This window comes from Balaenoptera ricei, chromosome 5 (assembly GCF_028023285.1).
Source record: "Balaenoptera ricei isolate mBalRic1 chromosome 5, mBalRic1.hap2, whole genome shotgun sequence".
Taxonomy (NCBI): Eukaryota; Metazoa; Chordata; class Mammalia; order Artiodactyla; family Balaenopteridae; genus Balaenoptera; species Balaenoptera ricei.
In genome coordinates, this window is record NC_082643.1 from 52,216,065 (window position 1) to 52,238,431 (window position 22,367).

The 22,367-nt window shown below is 34.8% G+C and overlaps 1 protein-coding gene across 7 annotated transcripts in view; it reads right to left on the minus strand.

The window, feature by feature from the left end:
* Positions 1-22,367, minus strand: part of MTHFD2L (methylenetetrahydrofolate dehydrogenase (NADP+ dependent) 2 like) — a 148,271-nt gene that overhangs the window by 107,048 nt on the left and 18,856 nt on the right. The window lies entirely within an intron of this gene.

Genomic DNA, 22,367 nt, shown 5'->3' on the forward strand with positions numbered 1-22,367 from the left:
AGTTCAAACAGTTTTCAAAGAGACATGCCTTATGTCTCAGATCTTTTACATCCTAAACGTGACACTACTGCCATCTTACTTTAAATAGATCCAATTTGCCATTACTAGGCTACCAAATCATTTACATATATAAAAGTCATAATATGAATCATATTCAATTAGAAATTGGGTCTTTGGAATATCTCTCCAATGCCTAGTTTGTCACTTTCAATAATTGTATTCATTCTATAATGTCCTAGCAGAGTAAGCCTCCATCTGTTTTCTCTGAAGACAGAAGATGATTATACAAGTTCTAGCAAAAATTTTTTTTTAGAATTACATATTTAACTTACTATTTGAGGACAAAAATAGTGGTTCCTTTTTAAATCTGGTTGATTATGATGATGATGATGATGATGATGATGGTGATGATTCAGTTTTTAGACACCTACCACTCATGCAGAAGCTTCATGCCATGGATATTTCTTACAACAAAATCAAAAGCTTTGTAAATAAAAAAAGAAATAACTGTAATTGAACCCTCCATTATTGAGTTATGGCTTAAATTAGTTCATTTCTAAATTCAAAATTGGCTACTGTATGTATGGGCCAATAATGTATTGAAAGAATTCAACAAAGGTTCTTTAGTAGATTTTGAGAGCCATCCTCTTACCAAATAAGTCTGAACTATACTGAATTTCGCAGTCTACTGGTCTGTGCTGTTTTACTCACTAAAAATAACATTAACTTGTAATGAACAATTCATCTCACACAATAGCTGAAATACTCAGGAAGAAATGTAAGCATCTGAAAATTTGGGGGCAAGCACTAGAAACTGGCAACTATAGACCTGTCCTCTAACGTAATTCTTAAAACTTCAACTCAGATCTTCATTTCAGAACAATTTTATCTTAAGTTAATTAAGTAATTTTTGTTTAAAAGACAGATGTGTGGAGATATAAAAGGTGTGATGTAGTGAACACATGAAAACTGATTATTAATGTGCTTACTATTTAATCTAAAAGGAAAAAACCTATATGAGTAGATTAAAAATGTTAAGATCATAAAAATCAAGGACACCAATTCATACATCATTTTTATGTAACTCTATGTTATCTCAGGAGTGGATTAAATCTCACATACATCCTTTGCCAGGAAAGATGTACCTTTCATTATGTAATCTACAGTGTATGGAAATAATATGAGTTAGTATATCTTACACTCAAACAGTGCTTTATAATGTTCATGTTACCATCACATAGGTTTCCCCTTTGGTCTTCATAGTTACTGAGGGCTAAGATAGAAAAGGTATTATCTTCATTTTAAAGATGAAGCTCAAAGATTTTGAGACTCAGCCAATCTCAAACTACTACTAAGAAGAGGGGTCCAGAATTAAAATCCACATCTGTTTGCCCTAAAACCAGTTTTTCTTTCTGTGTTATACATAAATCATAAATATTAATCAATCTTAAATACCACTCAACAATTAATATCAGCAAGGGCCCCTGTCCATTCTAATCAAGACATTTTGATAATCCTAAAATATCCCAAGGAATGCACTGTTTCTTCTAGACCTCCAAAAACAACAGTATTTTTGGATTAATTAACATGTATCTAAATACATGCAAAAAGCATCAAACATTTTATAGCACCTTTTGTTAAATGAGTAAGAGAAATAAATACATTTCATGCTTTTAACTGACTGCTACTGAAAGTCCCCTGATGTCTCATCCCTGGGGCCCATGACTTGAAAAGAAGAAACAATCATGAGCCTCAATAGCATTAATTTTTTCACAATGGTTATAAAACATTTTTCATTCATAGAATACATTGGCAAACAACTAACCACTTAATATCTTACCCAAATGAACGGGGAAAATTGGCATTATTCACTTTGTGAGTGTGTGTTTTTCCCATCTATTTAATATTATGAGAAGTCATTAAATCATGCCAGGAAAAAAAAGTCATCAAATTGAATTCATAATACTGCAATAGAACAGCTCAGGGAATGTCTTTAGGGGCCACACTCTAGAACTACAACATTGAATATATATTTCTGTGATTTATTTATAATATGTTTCATTGCCTTTGGACAAGTAACAACAACAACAACAAAAAGACAACAAACAAATTACTGGTTTATTTTCCATCCAAGGATTTTCACGTTACTGTTCAAAAGTACCTCTTTCCACTTCCCCAATGCCTGCTGGATAAGGGCAAGCTCATGAGCAGAGTAAATATGTTCTTTAGCTTGATTATATCTTTTGTCCTATACTTCCCTCCCTCCAAGTGCCCCATCCCTTTTCCTACCATCATTATGACACATCCTTACCTCAAGTCACACCAATCTGTGTCCCATTCCCAAGCCCTTAACATTAATTTTTGCATTTCTACGTTCTTGCTCATGATTATTTTTCCATTACTAATTCCTTCCTCCCTGTTGTTCACATCCTATTTATTCTTCAATATATTGATCCCTTCTCAGCTGTTCCCTCATCACAAAGTGAAATGATACTTTTTATCTCTTCTGGTCCCCATAGAACTACTATAAAAAGCACTTACCACATTACTTCAGTTAGTTGATCACGTTAGTTATTTAAGTATCTCTCTTACTTATGAGTGTGAGCCTTTTAGGGAACAGACTTTGTCTTATTAAACTGATTCACCCATAGCCTTCTCGAACTCAGTTGATGGAAATTCCATCCTTCTGTGTTATATAGAAATCATCCTTACTTGCCAGAAAAACCTGGAGACATTCTGAACACCTCACTTTCTTTCACACGCAACATCCAATCAATTAAAAAATCTGTTGGTTCTTCCTTCATAAACATATCTAGCCCTTCACTAGCCTCACCATGTCCATTCTGGTTTGAGTGGCCATTATCTCTCCTGTGAACTCTTGCAACGACTAATTCTCCTAGCTAATTATTTGCTTCTATATTTGCATCCATATAATCTATTCACAAAATAGCAGAGGTTATTTTTTTCCACATCTTTATTGGAGTATAATTGCTTTACAATGTTGTGTTAGTTTCTGCTGTACAACAAAGTGAATCAGCTATATGTATACACATATCCCCATATCTCCTCTCTCTTGAGCCTCCCTCCCACCCTCCCTATTCCATCCCTCTGCGTCGTCACAAAGCATCGAGTTGATCTCCCTGTGCTCTGCAGCAGCTTACCACTAGCCATCCATTTTATAGCTGGTAGTGTATATATGTCCATGCCATTCTCTCACTTCATCCCAGCCTCCCCTTCCCCCCACCCCCGCCCATATCTTCAAGTCTGTGTTCTCTACGTCTGCGTCTTTATTCCTGTCCTGCCACTAGGTTCATCAGTAACACTTTTTTAGATTCCATATATATGCATTAGCATACGGTATTTGTTTTTCTCTTTCTGACTTACTTCACTCTGTATGACATAATCTAGGCCCATCCAACTCACTACAAGTTACTCAATTTCGTTCCTTTTTATGGCTGAGTAATATTCCATTGAATATGTGTACCACATCTTCTTTATCCATACATCTGTTGATGGACATTTAGGTTGATTCCATGTCCTGGCTATTGTAAATAGAGCTGCAATGAACATTGGGGTACATGTCTCTTTTTGAATTATGGTTTTCTCAGGGTATATGCCTAGTAGTGGGATTGCTGGGTCATATGGTAGTTCTATTTTTAGTTTTTTAAGGAACCTCCATACTGTTCTCAAATGCATGTCTGCTTACACCACTCTTTTCCTCAAAACCCTGCTCTTCTTGCTAGTCTTCTAACATATCAGGTATTTCCCACCTTGGTTATTGCTCTTGTGCCTGCCTGGAGGCTTTTCAAAAAAACCTGCCACTTTGGCTAAATCCCTCTCTTCTTTCAAATCTTTGCTTAATTTCCACATTCTCTGTAAGGACTATTTCAACCACATTATTTTAAAAGGTAAGTTCCATGTCTGATAATGTTGAAGTTGTTTACATTGGACCAAACATCTCACAGGAAACAACTGTAAACATTGGAAAAATTATATTAAAATAGAAGTATCAAGGATGTATCATACAATACAGAGAATATAGCCAATATTTTGTAATAACTGTAAATGGAATGTAAAATGTAAAATTTTTAAATTAAAAATAAAAAAACACAGCTATCTGACTCTGGAGAGTTACTAGAAGCAGACAGATTTGGAAGAGAATGGACATCTGAAAGGAATATCACTGAAAGTGCTTCCATTTTGGAGGTTTTTCTAGACAAAGGACAGTTAGAATTTGGATAGAAATCTGCAGTCTTACTTGCTTGAGGAATCAAAGGACAAAGTTTGGGGCTACTACAGAAACTGGAAATTGAAGGGATATACCCAGGAAAAGAGAAAACCACAGAGGGGAGACTCAACTTGTGTCTATAAATTCTTCCCAAATCTCTGATTGACCCCTGAAGAACACACACAAGAGGCGAACTCCAAGCAGCCCATCTAACACTAAGAGAACTAAACAGAATGCAGCTGTGGCTCACCAAGGGCAAAGCAAAGCTTGAAGTCCTCAATATGACAGGCATTCACAAAAAAAAAAAAAAAAAAAAAATTACAGTTAACATTATACTTAATAATGGAATACTGAACCTTTCCCCCAAGATCAGAAGGTGGCAAGGGTGTCCACCCCCACCATTTCTATTCAGCATTTTATTGGAGATCCTAGCTGGCGTAATAAGATAAGGAAAATAAAAAAGAGTTCTAAAAATCAGAAAGGAAGAAGTAAAACTCTCTAGCCACTCTAATGGTTGTTTATGCAGAATATTCTAAAGAATATACAAAACAACAAAACAAAAAATAAAGTGAATTTAGCAAGATCACAGAATACCAAGTCAACATAAAAAAAAATCAATTGTATTTCTGTATAGAAGCAGCAACTACTAAAAAATGAAATTTAAATAATTCTATTTACAAAAACTCACAGATCAGAAAATTCTTAGGAGTAAATTTTAAAATTGGGGGCATGATTTTTATAATGAAAACTACAAAATGTTTCTGACAGATGACCTAAATAAATGGAGGGTGTACCATATTCATGTATTGGAAGACTCAATAATATTAAGATGTCAATTCTTCCAATTTGATCTATAGATTCAATGTAATCTCAATCACAATCCTATGAGGGTTTTTTTGGTAGAAGTTGACAAACTGACTCTAAAATTTATATGGCTATGCAAAGGACTTAGAATATCCAAAGAAATCTTGAAAATGAGCAAAAAGTACTTACAATACCTGACTTCAAGATTTGCTACAAAACAGTAATCAAGACAGTGTGGTGCTAGTGTAGGGATAGACAAATAGATCAATGGAACAGAATAGAATGCCCAACTTTAGACTAACACTTATACAGTTATTTGACTTTTTACAAAGTTGCCAAAAGCAATTCAATGGGAAAAAGAAAGTCTTTTCAACAAATAATACTTGAACAATTTGATAGCCATATAGAAAAAAAAAAACAAACTGAGCCACAATCCCTACTTCATACTGTGAAGGAGAAAATTTGCCACACCAAAATGTGTCTCTTTGGCATGAGGATTTCATTTTACCTCCCCCTTAACTGCCTAAAGAATTTAGACAAAAGACCTGTTCCCAGAATAGAGGTATCACCAGAGATCACCTGCAAAGAATATGGGCTAGGTTGCTGGGGGAAACTCTAGGCAGGACCTAGAAATCAGAATCCACTCTGTGCCCCACTATCTCTTCACAGCCCAGCAAATATTTGTCTACTAAACATTTGCTTTTCCACCTCCAGGTGAATTGCCTGCCTCCCCTTTAAGTCCGAAGCCTAGCTGCTAAGAGAAGATGGGAATGTAAGGAAAAATGTGCACGTTTGGAGTACTTTATTTGTCTGCCACAGAAAAAAGCAGATCTAAAATAGGGATTAACAGAATTTTAAAAATTTCAGAAGGGCTGGGAAGGGCTCTCTGAGCCAGTGGCATTTAAGCTAAGACCTGAAGGTTGGGAAGAAGTCAGCCCCCGTATGTTTGAAAGATAACCAATGTAGTTAAGAGGTCAAAGGCTAAACCCTATTCAAGTAATAAAATGTGCATTTTTCTAGCATGTCCTTTGTATAATAAATACTATAAAATAAAAATATAACATTCCTGAACATCCCCGAACATCCCAATCCTCTTTACCATGCTCTACTTTTTCTTTTTTCCCATAGCATATCAACTTCTAATAGATATACAGTAATTACTTATTTATTGTGTTTATTTTTTGTTGTCTGTCTCTCCTACTACTCAACAAGGGCAGAACTTTCTGTCTTCTTTTTTTTTTTTCATTGATGTATTCCTAGCACAAAGCACAGTGCTTGGAAATTTGTTGAATAAATGACTACAATTACCCTTGATTTATAAATGAAGAAGCTGAGACAAATGAGTGGAAACCTGCAGACAATTAGAATAGACTAATATAAGGAAAAGATGTCTGATCCTTCTACAACCTCTGACATCCATCTTTTTCAAATACAATGAAAAACCAAAATGCTTTCATTAAAATTTTGATTTGTCAATAGCTGCATCTACATTATTAGATATTTGGCACTTTTATATCCTCTGATATAAATTTAATGTAAAAGATTCATGTCTGTTTGTTTTTCATTTATTTCTTCCTTTCAGGACTTGAAAAATAAGAAATCTCAGGCAAAGCTTTATGCTGACACATTAAAGTCCACACTTGGAACAAGTGTAGACAAGGCCTCTGAAAATTCACTCATTTATTCACTCAATAAATATTTATGTATTTATAATATTTAAATATTTATTGTCTACCATGTGCCTGGCACTGTTCTAAGGGTTTAGGATATATAAGCTAACCAAACAAACAAAACTCTTAACCTCTGGAGCTTACATTCTAAAGGAATAAAGATCTGCCTAATCAAATTATTTAGCTGCAGCCTCTTAATGAGTTAACTATTTTCTAGGAGTAAATGAGAGATATACTTTTGGAAGCTGGGTTCACTGTTCTCAACCCAATATATAAGTTACACCCTCTGGGTTCTACATCAATGTTTCAAGACAGAAAATACTTATCAGGTCTTACCACTTACCCAATATCATTTTAGAACTGTTTCATCATCAAGGGGTAAGAGGACAAAAAGGGAATGGGAAGTGACTATTATCTCACTGTATTACTCTACCCCCAAATCTGAGAAAACAATAGAGCTTGGAGGTGGAGCGGGAGGTGTTCTCTAGGTCAGAAAGGGGTGGATCTGGCACTTTACCCTTCCTTAGCCTCTTTCTCCTATAGCCACGAAACTACGAGGACATCCCTAGGCAGGCTTACTTCATAGGCTATTAAAAAAAGTTAATGAAGTGGGAACCTACACATCACGCGATGGTTGCTACCTTTGAACCTTAGAGTTTCTTGAGTCATATGAAGAGTAGATGGAGATCCAAAAATTGCCTTATTTTTCAGAAGTAGTGTTGAAGACACCCTGGTTTATTAAGCCCTTGGATTCCTAGACACTATACACGGTGACTTCTGTCAAATACATTGCACTAAACTTGAAGCAGTGTCTATTCCATAGAGGAAACAGTTGGATAAGTGAGCATGTCTATTCTGATGAGCTTCTTTTACACAAAAGGGAAAAGAAGAGATGCTGTGTTTTAGGGACTTGCTTGCCAACTTCTCAAGGACAGTGAGTCTCAAATTGTTTTCTAACTACTCCTTTCCCCTAGTGACTATCACAGACACATATATATGAATAGATTGGATTCTAGGTAAATATTTTTTGAACTGGTAAATGAACAAAGAGCGTCAGAGAGCAATCATACAAATACTTCTCTTGAAAGACTTTCTACAAAGAAATACCCAGATGTTACAAGGGCCTTTTGATTTTGGTAAATTCTTTATCAAAGCTGAACGCACTCAAAAATACATGAGGATATCATGATAAAGAAAAGAGAAAAATATGAAAAAGAAAAGAAGTAACTATTGTTGATCCAAGAAATTCCAGATTTTGAAGATACTTTGAAAAGTAAATAATCTCAAGTTACATGATATAGTATGTTTATGATAGCAACGGCTCAAAAAGACGTAATTATATAGATCTGAGTGACTAAAATAACTCTTGGGATGGTTTCCATCTGGAAATGAATAGGAAGACACACATATGGCTACAGGGACCTACCAATCCCACTGATAGGTAAATCATATCAAAATGATTTACTCAGCTTTCAGTATAAACCATTAAACTTTTTTTTTTTTAAACCACTGCTTGCCTGATGCTGCCATCATGTGGTTTTCATAAACCACAACAGGAGAATTTTCCATTTTGTTCCCCCACATCCCCACATAAATTCTCTGATAGAAATGTCACCTATGAGAAAAATTTTTTAAGTAGATAAATGATATTGTGGGGATGCTTTTGTTTCTATATTAACACTAAAATCATGTTAGAAAGGATTTGAATAAAATATTGTTTAAAATCTGGAGCTTTTTCTCTGCATAAACCTTAAATGCATAAATTGGTTGAATGGCTTGTGACACGATCTCAATATTGGTCCAAGCACAATCGAATTTTAAATTATTAATTAGTTATTTTTCATAATAAGCTAGATATATGCAAATCCACCACCCCAAACAAAAGTTATGGACTTGACAATAGTCTATATTTAATCATATATTTCGCCCATGAACCCACCTCATTTCCTGCTCCAGCCTTAGGTAAACTTCATCCTGCATCCTGTGCTTATCATTCCCTTGACTTCCTTTCCATATAGTTTTATTGCATTTATTTGTATTCCTAATAGATTTTTTTAAACAGCTTTATTTAAGAATATTTGAATATAATAGACTGCACATATTTAAAGTGTACAATTTGATAGGCTTTGACATATGTATATACTTGTGAAACCATCACCACAATCAAGATAATGAACATATACACCACCCTGAAAAGTTTCCACAGGCCCCTTTTCCTCATCCCTTCCTCCTTCCCTTTCCTGTCCCCTCACCTCCAACTACTTGTAACCACTTGCTATGGGCTGAACCGTGTCCCCCAAAAATTCATATGTTGAATCCCCCAACCCCTAATGCAATGATATGTAATTAGGTTTACATGAAGTCATCAGGGTGGGGCCCTCATGATGGGATTAGTGCCCTTATAAGAAGAGACACCAGAGAGCTTGCTCTCTTTGCCATGTGCAGACACAGAAAGAAGGGGTTGTCTGTCTGAAAGCCAGGAAGAGAGCTCTCACCGACCCGACCATGCTGGCACCCTGATCTCAGACAGGCTCCAGAACTGTGAGAAAATAAATTTTTGTTATTTAAGGCACCCAGTCTATGATATTTTGGTATAGCAGCCCAAGCAGACTAATAACCACTGATCTGCTTTCTGTCACTATACATCAGTTTGTATTACATAAAATTTTATTTAAATAGAACCATAGAGTATGTACTCTTATTTGTATGGATAATTTCACTCAGCATAATTATCTTGATATTCACCCAAGCTGGAGTGCGCATCAATATTTCATTCCTTTTTTTACTGCTGGGTAATAATCCATTGTATAGATAAACCACAGTTAATATCTATTCACCTGTTGATGCATATTTGAGTTGTTTATAGCTTTTGGCTATTGCAAATCATACGTCTATGAACATGCATATACAAGTCTTTATATTGACACATATATCTTTTTCTTTAAGTAAATACATAGACATGGAATGGATGGACTGTATAATAAATATATATATGTAAATTTTTAGGACATTGCCAAACTATTTTTCAAAGTGTACCATTTTGCATTCCCACCAGCAACACATCCTCACCAATATATGGTATTGTCAGCTGTAGTTCTAGTATCAGCCATTCTAATAGGTGTGTAGTAGTATCTTATTATAGTTTCCATTCGAGTTTCTCTAATGACTACAGATGTTGAGTATCTACTTATGTCCTTATTTATCATTTGTATTTCTTCTTTGGTGAAGTATCTGTTCAAATCTTTTGATGATTTTTAGTATTTATCCTGTTTGGTGTTCTTTATGGTTTGGTGTCTGTTACTAATTTTGAAAAGTTTTAGCCATTATTACTTAAAATATCTCTTCTGCCCTGTTCTCTCTTCTCCTGGTATTCCAACTGTGTGTATGTTATACCTTTTGAAAATGTCCTATAGTTCTTGGATGTTTTCTTCTGTCTTTTTTGTTTTCCTCTCTGCATTTCAATTTGAGAAGTTTCTACTTATATATTCTCAAGCTTACTGATTCTTTTCTTAGCCATGTCCAGTCTACAATTGAGACCATCAATGCATTTTCCATTTTTGTTAAAGTGTTTTTGATTTCAGCATTTCTTTTTGAATCTTTCTTAGAGTTTCCATCTCTCTGCTTTCATTACCCATCTGTTCTTGCATATTGTCTACTTTTTCCACCAGAGCCCTTAATATATTAATCATAGTTATCTTAAGTTTCCTAATAACTCCAAAATCTGTGTCAGATGTGAATTGTGTTCTGATGTTTTTTGGTTTCTTCAGACTGTTTTTCTTTGCCTTTTGGCATGTCTTGTCATTTTTTTGTTGAAAGCTACATCCAAGACTACGGCCCCCAGGAGTTTCTCATTCTTATGCTAGTACACACTTTACTTCCAGAAATTCATCAAAATTCCCAATTACATTGTTTCCATCCGTTTTTGGTTCCAGTAGCTTCTGTACAGGTAAATAGATCTTGGTTGCAACTTTCTGGATTTTCTTATCTCTCCAGATTTTGGGATGGTGGTTTGCCTTGCAACCTCAGTTCTCTGATGGGTCAAGAAAAGTATTGATTTTCAGTTTGTTCAGTTTTTTCTTGTTTTAAGGACAAGAGGATTTATGTTATTCTGGCTAGAGTTGGGCTTTGTTTAATTGGGTTGTTTTCATTTTCTTGATATTGATTTTTGAGAGTGCTTCATATATTCCGCATATACATATGTTATCAAATATGTGCTCTGCAAATATTTTCTTCTCATCTGCCTTATTGTCTCATTCTTTTAATAGTATCTTTTGAAAAGCAGAAGTTTTAAATTTTTATAAAATCTAATTTATCAAGTTCTTGTTTCATATCCATATGCAATCCAATTGTTCCAGCACCATTATTGAAAAGCACATCCTTTCTGCACTAATTTGTCTTTCCACCTTTGTCAAAAATTAGTTGTTAATATAGGTGTGGATCTATTTGTGGACTTCCAATTTTTGCCCATTGATGTTTCTCTATCCTGATTCCAATACCACTCTGTCTTGATTACTGTAGCTTTATAATTAGTCTTTTTAACAAATTTTAATTGAGGTATAAATGACATATAACATTATATTAGTTTCAGATGTACAACATAATGATTCAATATTTACATATATTACAAAATAATCACCACAATAAGTCTAGTTAACATCCCTCATCACATATAGTCACAATTTTTTTTTCTTATGATGAGGACTTTTAAGATGTACTTTCTTAAGAACTTTCAAATATGCCATACAGTATTATTAATCTTAGTCACTGTGCTGTGCATTACATCCCCATGACTTATTTATTTGATAACTGAAAGTTTGAATCCTTTGATTTTAAGACGTTTGATTAGTGTTAAAATCAGGAAGTATTACTCTTTCAACAATATTACTCATTTTCAAAGCTGTTTTAACTCTTCTAGGTACTTTGCATTTCTATATGAATTTGACAATCAGTTTATCAACTGCTACAAAAAAGTATGCTGGGATTTTAATTGGGACTGCCTTGAATCTACAAATTAATTTGAAGATAACTGACATCTTAACAATATTTAGTCTTCTAACGCATGAACATAATATATTGATTTATTTAGGTCTTCTTTAATTTCTCTCAGGAATGTTCTGTAGTTTTCAATGCACAGGTTCTCACATCTTTTGTCAAATTTATGCCTGAAGATTTCACATTTTTGATGCTATTTTAAATGTCTCTTTTCATCTCAGTATCTGATATTTGATGCTATACATAGAATGGAGATTGATATTTGCATATTAATCTTGTATCTTCCAACCTTGTTAAACTCATTTATTAGTATTAGTAGCTTTTTTTCCCCCTAGATTCCATTGGATTTTCAACATAGACAATCATGCTATCTGTTTTTTATTTTCTTTCCCTTGCCTTGCCTTCTGTGTTGGTTAGAATCTCCATGAGTAGACATAATAAGAATGGACATTCTTGATTTCTTCCTGATTATAAGAGGAAAATATTGTCTTTCATAATGAACTATGATGTTAGCTGTGAATTTTTTATATGTGTACTTTATCAGCTTGAGGAAGTTCCCTTTTATTATTATTAGTTATATGACAGCTTTTTATCAGGAATCAATGAATTTTACCAAAAAATTAATCTATTTATTGAGCTAATCATATGATTTTCCATTTTTAGTTTGTTAATGTGGTGAAATACATTGTTTGATTTTCTAATGTTAAACCAATGTTGCATTCCTGTAATAAAAGTCATGATGAATTTTGGTCATGATGAATGATACTTTTTATATACTGTTGGATTTTATTTGTTAAATTTTGTTAATACCATTCTCATTTATGTTCATGAAAGATACTGTTCTGTGGTTTTCCTTTCTTGTAATGTCTTTGCCTGTTTTTTGGTATCAGAGTAATGGTGGCCTCATATAATGACTTAGGAAGTATTTCCTCCTCTTTAATATTATTTTTTCTTTAAATATTTGGTAGACTTCACCAGTAAAGCCATCTGAACATGGAGCTTTCTTTGTGGAATGGATTTTCACTACAAAGTCAATTTTTTAATAAGAGTTATTCAGGTTATCTATTTCTTTTTGAGTGCGCTTTAGCAGTGTGTATCTTTCAAGAAAGTAGTCCATTTCCTCTAATTTGCCAAATTAACTGGCATAAAGTTGTCTGACATATTCCCTTTTATCCTTTTAATATCTGTAAAATCTATAGTGATGTTATCTTTCTCATTCCTAATATTGGTAACTTGTATCTTCCTTTTTCCCTGATAGTCTAGCTTTCATTTCATTATTTTCTTCATTATTTTTTTGTTTTCTAATTCATTAATTTCTGCCCTGTTCTTTAGTATTTCCTTTCTTGTCCTTACTTTGTCTTTAACTTGCTCTTCTTTTTCTAGTATCTTAAGGTGGGAGCTGAGGTTATTGATGTGGGACCTTTCTTCTTTTCTAAGATAGGTGTTTAGTGCTATATATTTCCTCCTAAGTAATTTTTTAGCAGCATACCATAAATTTTAATACGTTGTATTTTCATTGAAAAGTTAAAAGTGATTTCTAACTTCCCTTTTATTTTCTTACTTGACACATGGGTTATTTAGATGTTATTTAGTTTCCAAATATTGGGGAATTTTCCAGATATTTTTCTGCTAGTGATTTTTAATCTAACTCCATTGTGGTGAGGGAAAATGCTTTAGGTAATGTAAATCCTTCTATATTTGAGATTTGTTTTCTAGCCTAGAATATGTTATCTCTTGGTAAACGTTCTATGTGAACTTGAAAAAAAAATGTGTATTCTGTTGTTTGCAGGGAGAGTGTTCTGTAAATGTCAATTAGATCAAATTGGATGATATTCTACTTCAAACCTTTGTTCTTACTGATTTTCTCTCCACTTGTTCTCTCAGTTATTGAGAGAGAGGTACTAAAATCTATGATTATAATTTTGGATTTGTCTATTTTCCTTACAATTCTATTAGTTTTTGTTAATGCTTTCTTCTTAGGTATATAAACAATTGAGGTTGCTATTTCTGTTTGATAAACTGACTCCTTTATTACTGTGGAATGACCTTCTTTATTCCTGGTAGTATCCATTGCTCAGAAATATACTTTGCCTGCTATTAACATAACCACTCCAGCTTTCTTTTGATTTATGTTAATATAGTGTGTCTTTCACATCCTTTTTCTTTTAACCTCTCTGGATCCTTATACTTAAAATGTATTTTCTGTGGGCACCATATAGTTGGGTCTTGTTTTTTATTCAATCTGACAACCTCTGACATCTAATAGGATTATATACAACATTACATTTATGTGATTAAATCTATTGTTTCCCCATTTTCTTTCTTCCTTTAGAATAATTTGAACATTTTTAATTATTGGATGTTATCTCTTTTACTGGCTTATTAGCTATAACTCTTTGCTGTGTGTTTTCTTTTAGCAGTTGCTTGTGATTTTATAGTATGCAGCTTTAACTTATTTCAGTCTACCCTCAAGTGATATATCACTTCACATATAGCATAAGAATCTAACAATAATGTCCTATCATTTCTTCCTTTCTGACTTTTGTGCTATTGTTGTACATGTTATAAACCACACATTAAATTGTTTTTATGTTGGGATAAATACCAATTATATTCTAAAATTATTTGACTAATAAAAAAAAATCAGATATACTTACTCATGTAGCTACCATTTCCATTGTTCTTCATTCCTTTGGCTAGATACATATTTTCATTTGGTATCATTTCTTTCTGCCTGAAGGACTTCCATTTTTTATAGTGTGGGTGTGCTGTTGATTGTTTTCAGCTCTGTCTGGATTCTACTCTTCCTAAATGTCTAAAAAATGCTTTTTTACCTTTGGTTTTTAAAGATATTTTCACTGAGTATAGAATTCATGATCAATAGTTTTTTTTTTCTTTCAGTACATTAAAAATCAAGATGTTCCAGTGTTTTCTTGCTTACATTGTTTTTGACAAGAAATCTGCTATTTCTTTCTTTTTGTTTCTCTGTATATAATGTGACATTTTCCCCCCTCTTGCTGCTTTCAACATTTTTTCTATCACACTGCATTCGAACAATTTGATTTTTGTGTTTTTGTTATAGTTTTTTCATATTTTCTGGGCTTGGAGTTCGTTAAGCTTCTTAGATCTGTGTGTTTATAGTTTTCATCACATTTGTGTTTGTGTGTGTGTGTGTTTTAATCTGAAATCCCAATCATTTATGAAAGGATACTTATTTCTTACTCACGTAAGCCTCTGTTAAGAATCCCACTTCCTAGGGCTTCCCTGGTGGCGCAGTGGTTGAGAATCTGCCTGCCAATGCAGGGGACACGGGTTCAAGCCCTGGTCTGGGAAGACCCCACATGCCGCGGAGCAACTGGGCCTGTGAGCCACAATTACTGAGCCTGCGCATCTGGAGCCTGTGCTCCGCAACAAGAGAGGCCGCGATAATGAGAGGCCTGCGCACCGCGATGAAGAGTGGCCCCCACTTGCCACAACTAGAGAAAGCCCTCACACAGAAACGAAGACCCAACACAGCCATAAATAAATAAATAAATACATACATACACACATACATACATACATCCAAAGTTTAAAAAAAAAAACAAAAACAATCCCACTTCCTTTCTTCTCATAACTGGCAATCATCTATAACACGTGGCTTTCATGATAACTGCAACAAAAGGGGGAGAGGCGATGGGGGCCACATAGCTTTTAACCATCTCAGTCCAGAAGTGGCTCAAAAAAGTCACTTTCCCTCATAGTCCAGTAACCAGAAGTCACATGGCCCCAACCTAGGAGAAGTTGGGAAATGTAAGGGAACATGTGGATATTTGGAGTACTTTATTTGTCTGCCATAGAAAAAAGCAGATCTAACATAGGAATTGACAGAATTAAAGTAATTTTAGAAGGTATGGGCTGGAAAAGGCTCTCTGAGCCAGTGGCATTTAAGCTAAGGCCTAAAAGTTGGAAAGAAGTCAGTCCCAGTATGTTTGAAAGATAATCAATGTAGTTAAGAGGTCAGAGGCTAAAGTCCTATTCAAGTAATAAAATGTACATTATCCTAGCATGTCCTTTGTATAATAAATACTATCACTTAGGAAGCCTTCAAGGGTATGGGGGTATAAGATCCTCACCAAATCTTGATCAGTGACAGAACTTACACACTACTCTCTTAGATGTAGAAGAATAGGTAGAAGGATGAACCTTCAATGACACACATACACACAAAGCAATAGCTGTGAAAGTACAGGGTTCATTCATTCCAGCAATAACACTCACTAAGAGTCTACCATGATACAAGGTGGAATAAAAATGTTGACTCCAATTCCCCCTGCTTTGATGGAACTAATAGTCTAGTGGAAGAAACATATTACTAAAAAGCAATGAAATACTCTATGTGGAATCATTTTTCTCCATAAAGAAAGGGGGGAGCTATAACAAAGGTCAAGTCTAATTTAGAAGTTATTTAGAAATAAACAGAAAAGAAGCTCTACAAAAACTGAGGAGTCCAGAGTGATGAAAATTTCCCACTCTGGTCAAGAACATTAAATATAGAGTAAAAAGTATTCTGCATACATAAATTCCATAAGCTCTCAAGAAGAGCAATTATAGCAAGACCTTTTTTCTCCAAATGAAGAAACAAGTTTTAGACAAATATACATATCTTCATGCATTAATTAGGTCAATATCCACATTTTTATGCCTACTAAATTCTAGAAATTTTGTCTTTGTTATAGCTACACCGTGAATTCTCACTTTTCTTACTCGCCCTCTCCATATTTAATCCTTTAATCCTGTATTTCATTCTGATTTCTCTGTTCAATCCTCTTACATAAATTGGAAGATGTTAATCCTCAAAGGCTTCAAACTAGATAAATGAAGGGAAATATTTGAAAAAACTATTTTAGAAAAAGATAGATAAGATAGAATAAGTTTTCCCATTCTACCTAATAATTTTCTTCCCAGAAATAGATGAGAGGTAGATTTCTTAGAAAGCAAGAAAATACAAAAAGGTGAGTAAGCACCTCTCTTGGTGCTTGACTTGCAGTCTCAGTTGTGGGACTGTGATTATGATTGAAAGAATACTATAATTGGGTCTCCTGGTACTTCTCTGCTACTCACTTGTTGTGACCTTACACAAGTTTCTCAGTTCAGTTTCCTTAACTATAAACCACAGATCAAAAAAAATGTACCTACTGTTAAGGGTTGTTGGAGTGTTAAATGATTTCTTGTATATAAAGCACTTTATAACAATGTCTGGCAATAATAAATGATAAAAATTGCCATTACTAATACTAGTAATAGTTATCATGGAGCAGTAGTTGTAAAAAACCACATTAAAATTTAATTGAGTGATTGCTGTTTTCTAGAGTTACATCTGAATGCTTTCATATAATTCATATAATTTAAACCCTTTTAAACCAAATTCACCCTGTACCAAACACCACCCTACAACAAACATTTAGAGCAAATTTCCAGTGTGCTTCAAGCTTGTGGACATTATCATTTCCCTTTCATTGCTTTAGTCGAAAAAGAATGTCACTGGTTCCCAATTTTTAAAGACCATTATTCCACCTTATTTTTAACACTACAAACTGACACATACTTGTGGAAAGGGAATGTTGCCTGCCATTCCAGTCAACAACAAATGTTGCCCATCATCAAGCTATCAACCACTGTAGTCACCCCACCCCCTGCCTAACAGTGCACCCTGAGGGTAATTCAGGATGGAGAAAAACAGGAAACATTCTGTGTTCTGGATACTGACCCTAGATAGTTAAGATGCATATCTAAGGAATAATTTCAATGAGCCCAGACTCTTGCATCTTCCCATACATAGAAAATCACTAAAATCATTAACTTGAGATGTCTGTTTTTTGTGATTAGCAGTAATCTTTTGATGTTCAACTACCTTTTTTTTTTTTCCAGCAAAAACTCCTAGATATCCTAGCTCCTTCCTTACTTCTTTGGAGTAGTTTCTCAGAGCTACCTGAGAGGCTGTCTCCCAGGCTACAGTCCTCAGTAATGTCCCCAAATAAAACTTAACTCTCAACTTTTAGGGTGTGCATTTTTCTTCAGTTGACATACTCTACAAATGATATAACTTTTAATACAAGTTTAATAGATGTAACTCAATAAAAGCTAAAAGCAAATAATACGTAATTAGGAGAAAAATATATACAACACGAATAGCAGACATCATTCTGGCCTTGACAAAATGATCACTTATTGATACTGACAGAATCTATGCACAGATAGGAAAGGAGTAGGGAAGCATTCACATATGATTGTTTCATCTCTCCCTAGATGTAGGACCAGCTACAGGACAAACAGCCAGACCATGTGACTGTGGACACACAATTTTATCCTGAGTACTTTCAATCCGGACCAAAGTCACACAGCTCCTGAACAAAAGCATGGGCTTAAGCCTGTGATAGATTCATTACCATCAAATAGGACAGAATTTTCTCTCATTTCTTTGCTTTCTTACCCAAATGAGACGCATGAAAACTGCTTGCACATTCTGTTTAATCCTTATGCAAGCTTGTATTCCAACACCAGAATTATAATTTTAATTTAGAATTTCTATTGCTCAAGATATTGTCCTAATTGTGAAAAATAATTTCCGACTTCTAATCATGAAATAACTTGGAATCCAGATTATTAACAAAATGATGGAAAATTGGAGATGTAATTGACTAGAATCATTTCATTTGTTCATTTGCTTATTGTTTCATTGGTTCATTATAACAATCTTATAAGACATGTACCAGAGAGAGGCTATTTCAATCCACTTGCACATAGCCAACTGTTGGGGCTCAGGGCAGGCCATCCCAAAATACGCCTCAATGGCATATTAATTATTTTGAATTAGTTACTTAAGAAAGAGCCATTGTAAGAGGGACACTCTGACCCTCCTCTCTGTCTCCTTGAAAGTAGGAAATAAATCTCTCATGAAAGGTGCACTCCTTGCATCTGAAGGTAGAAGGACACCCTGATTTCCAGAGATAGGGAATTTGGGGCAAGAAACTTATATAAACAAAACTTGTTACTCCTTTAGTTTACCATCCCAAAATCAAACTCTGCTTAGATTCTTCACTAATTAAGCACCCAAAGCCTAATTTTCTTTGTCCTGTGAATTCCTCACAAACTTATTGTTTGTTTGTCTAAAAAGTATAAAAGCTGCCTGCTTTGGCCACTTCCTAGGTCACATGACTGTGGGACCTCCATGTGCATAAGTTAAATTTTGTTTCTTTTTCTCCTTTTAATCTGTCTTGTGTAGTAGTCCAGCCACAGAACTCAAGAGACATAGAGGGGAAATTTGCCCTTCCCCAACACAACCTATCAAACTGACTAATGAGTTCCACGTCTTCTTAAAGCATGCAGGTTGATGCCCAGGGCTTGCTGAAAGAATATCAGAATGTAATTAATAAACTACCCCTGCACCTACCAGTAGAGTTTCATGATAATCAAGAGACAAATGTGTGTATTTCTCAACCTGTTTTTGCCAGTTCTTTCACAGTAAATTATGTGATTTAATTAAAACAGTACAAACAAACAGTTGTTACATCTATGAAGACTAAGTTGAATGTTCTCAAAAGACTCGAGAATTAAAAAGAATTAGTAATGACTTAGATAAGGACAAGACAACCATGAACACTGGGAGACACTTTAAAAATATAGATGAATTTTCACTTAGTTTTATCTCAAACTGAAAATTATAGGCAGTGATTCATAGGTATTATTAATGCCAGAAGATAACACAAAATTCCAAACAGTAGGTTCCATAGAGACTTGGATCTTGTAGGGAAGCATAATTTGCCACCCCAAAATGTCTCTTTGGCATAAGGATTATTTTAGGCTGATTATTTTTAAGAAACAGAAGACTCAGTAAGTCTGTGTTTTTACCTCCTCATTAGCTGCCTAAAGAATTTAGATAAAGGACCTATTCCCAGAATAGAGGTATCTCCAGAAATATCTGCAAAGAAAATGGACTAGTTGTGTTGGGGGAAACTCAGCAGCGCCTAGACATCAAAGTCCACTCTGTGTCCCATTGCCCCTGCATGGCCCAGCAAACATCTGCTTTTGCATCTCCAGGTGAATTGCTTTCCTCCCCTTTGAAGTCCCAAACCACTACACCCAACATCTTCTTTTGTCTTTAGCTGAAGATCGTATTTAAGGTGAAAGCTTCAGCCATTTTGGCGAGTTACTCAGTTTTCCTGGGTCTCTCCCAAGTACACATGTTATTAAACTTTTGTTTGTTTTTCTCCTGTGAATCTATCTCAGGTCACCAGCCAGAAGAACCTAGAAGGGAAGAGGAAACTTTCCTCCCCAACAACCTACATCAAAAGATTGATGAATTAATATATAAATACTTTATGTCATAATACAATGTTTAAGGTAAAATGCATTGTTTTATGATTTCCTACTTTATCCAACTTTTTCTAGTAACCAACAAACTATATGTCCCAGTATAATGTAGGTTAAGTAATATAGAGTCTCCTGATCTGTAAAATGAAGAAGGTAATTCTTACTCATAAGGCTGTTTTGAGGATTAAATAAAATCATCCATATAAAAGAATACCTGTCACCTAGTAAGCACACATTACTCACTAGCTAACACGGCATGCTGGTGAGGGTGGTAACATAACGGTAATGGCATGAGGGACCAGTCTGCCTGGATTCACATCCCAGCTCAATTACCAGCTTGTGATCTTAGGGGAAGTTACCTAACCTCTCTGTACCTTAAATCCATCATCAGTAAAAGGTACATAATAATAGCTCCACCACCATTGGGTTATTGTGAGGATCCAATGAATCAATAAGTGTGAAGTGCCTAAGACATAATAACATGCTTAACGTAACACATTTTAGTCACTGTTATTTTGTATATTATTGGCTTTTCAGCTAGATAGAAAATTGCCCTTTCTCAAAGCATCCAAATATTTGTTATCATCCCTTTGGCTCTAGGCTTCTCACCTTCTAAAATGAACACAGGACTCAATGTATTTTAGTACAGACAGATCACTAGTGCCATCTAGTGGCAAACTGCTAATAAATTTAACCAAAAGGAATATTGCCCATAAAGGGGTAAAATTTCTACAGACATGAATTTAATTTTTGAAGACAAACTAGATATTTGGAAATGTGATATGTTTTCTATAATGATTTGAATGTAATACAAATATAAGTGGGGGAAATTTAAAAACTGCAAACCACAAGAAGATTGCTTGGCAAACACAGTACAAAAACAAAAAAAAGGGTTTCTCTGGTGGCGCAGTGGTTGAGAGTCTGCCTGCTAATGCAGGGGACACGGGTCCGAGCCCTGGTCTGGGAAGATCCCACGTGCCACGGAGCAACTAGGCCCGTGAGCCACAATTACTGAGCCTGCACGTCTGGAGCCTGTGCTCCGCAATAAGAGAGGCCGCGATAGTGAGAGGCCAGCGCACCGTGATGAAGAGTGGCCCCCACTTGCCGCAACTAGAGAAAGCCCTCGCTCAGAAACGAAGACCCAATACATCCATAAATAAATTAATTAATTAATTAATTTAAAAAAATATATATATATATGCCTGATATTTTCTAGACCTTAATTTCCTATGAAATCAAATGAGCGTGCTATATGTGTTGAATTCGTTTTGTAGTTATAAAAGTAAGGGATAAATCACTATGCTAATTTTAACATGATGAATCTATAGTATTATCTGTCAGAAGCATTTTGGGGGGAACCTTGATAACTTCTAACATCCTTTCCAACTTTCTGATTTTTTTAAATGCAGCCATATTGGAGGAAAATAATTAGAAATGTGAATTTTGGGTGTAATTTAAACAGCATAAATGTTATAACATATACTAAGATATTAAGTTATATCATTGGATAAATTAAAAATTAATACTATACAAAGATCCCAGGTGATAGCATCATACAGCTTTACTTTCTGCAAGTCAGAACTTACAGAAGAACTCAAAACTGCACAAAACTACTGTAATCTATAATATTCAGGCAGTCCTTGCCTTGCTCATTGAAATATGTACAAATTTCAGAGCCACAATTTAGTCAAATAACAGCAGCCTTCCAACAACACAGTTCAAATTTCAGTTATCACGGCATATTAACTGTGACTAATTATATAAGAGCTGCTAGCTCTTTGGTCCAAAAATCACTATGTAAATAACAGATGAGCATCATGATCAGTGACTAACATGTCACTTCTTTCAAAGTCTGTCAGTGCTTGGTCACTGCACATCTGTTATTCAGTTCAAACACAGACAGCAAATCATGTTGCTTCCTTGTGTTCCAGTGATAAACTCACTTGACATTTCACAAAAGTGAGTAATCAAAAGAGGCTATCAGCCCATAAAGATGAAAGTGCAACAAAGAAATAAAACGTGATGGTGCTGGAAATGAAATTGGATGTGAATAGAAGATCTGAAGATGGTGACAGCAAAGCAAGGATAGAAGAGACCGAGGCCAGCAAGAAGGTAAGAGCCATGAATGTAAAAAACAAGATAAAGTTGCTTCAACAGGATTCTAACTGAATGTAAATGGGTTGTACGAGAAATAGGGGATGACCCTGGAATGTTGACACCGTGCCCTTTGGAGCAATGTAGCTATGCAGCCATAAGAACTTAGTGAAGGCAAACTGATCAAAATAAATGAGGAATGTGATTGTGACAAAAAGGATGACAAC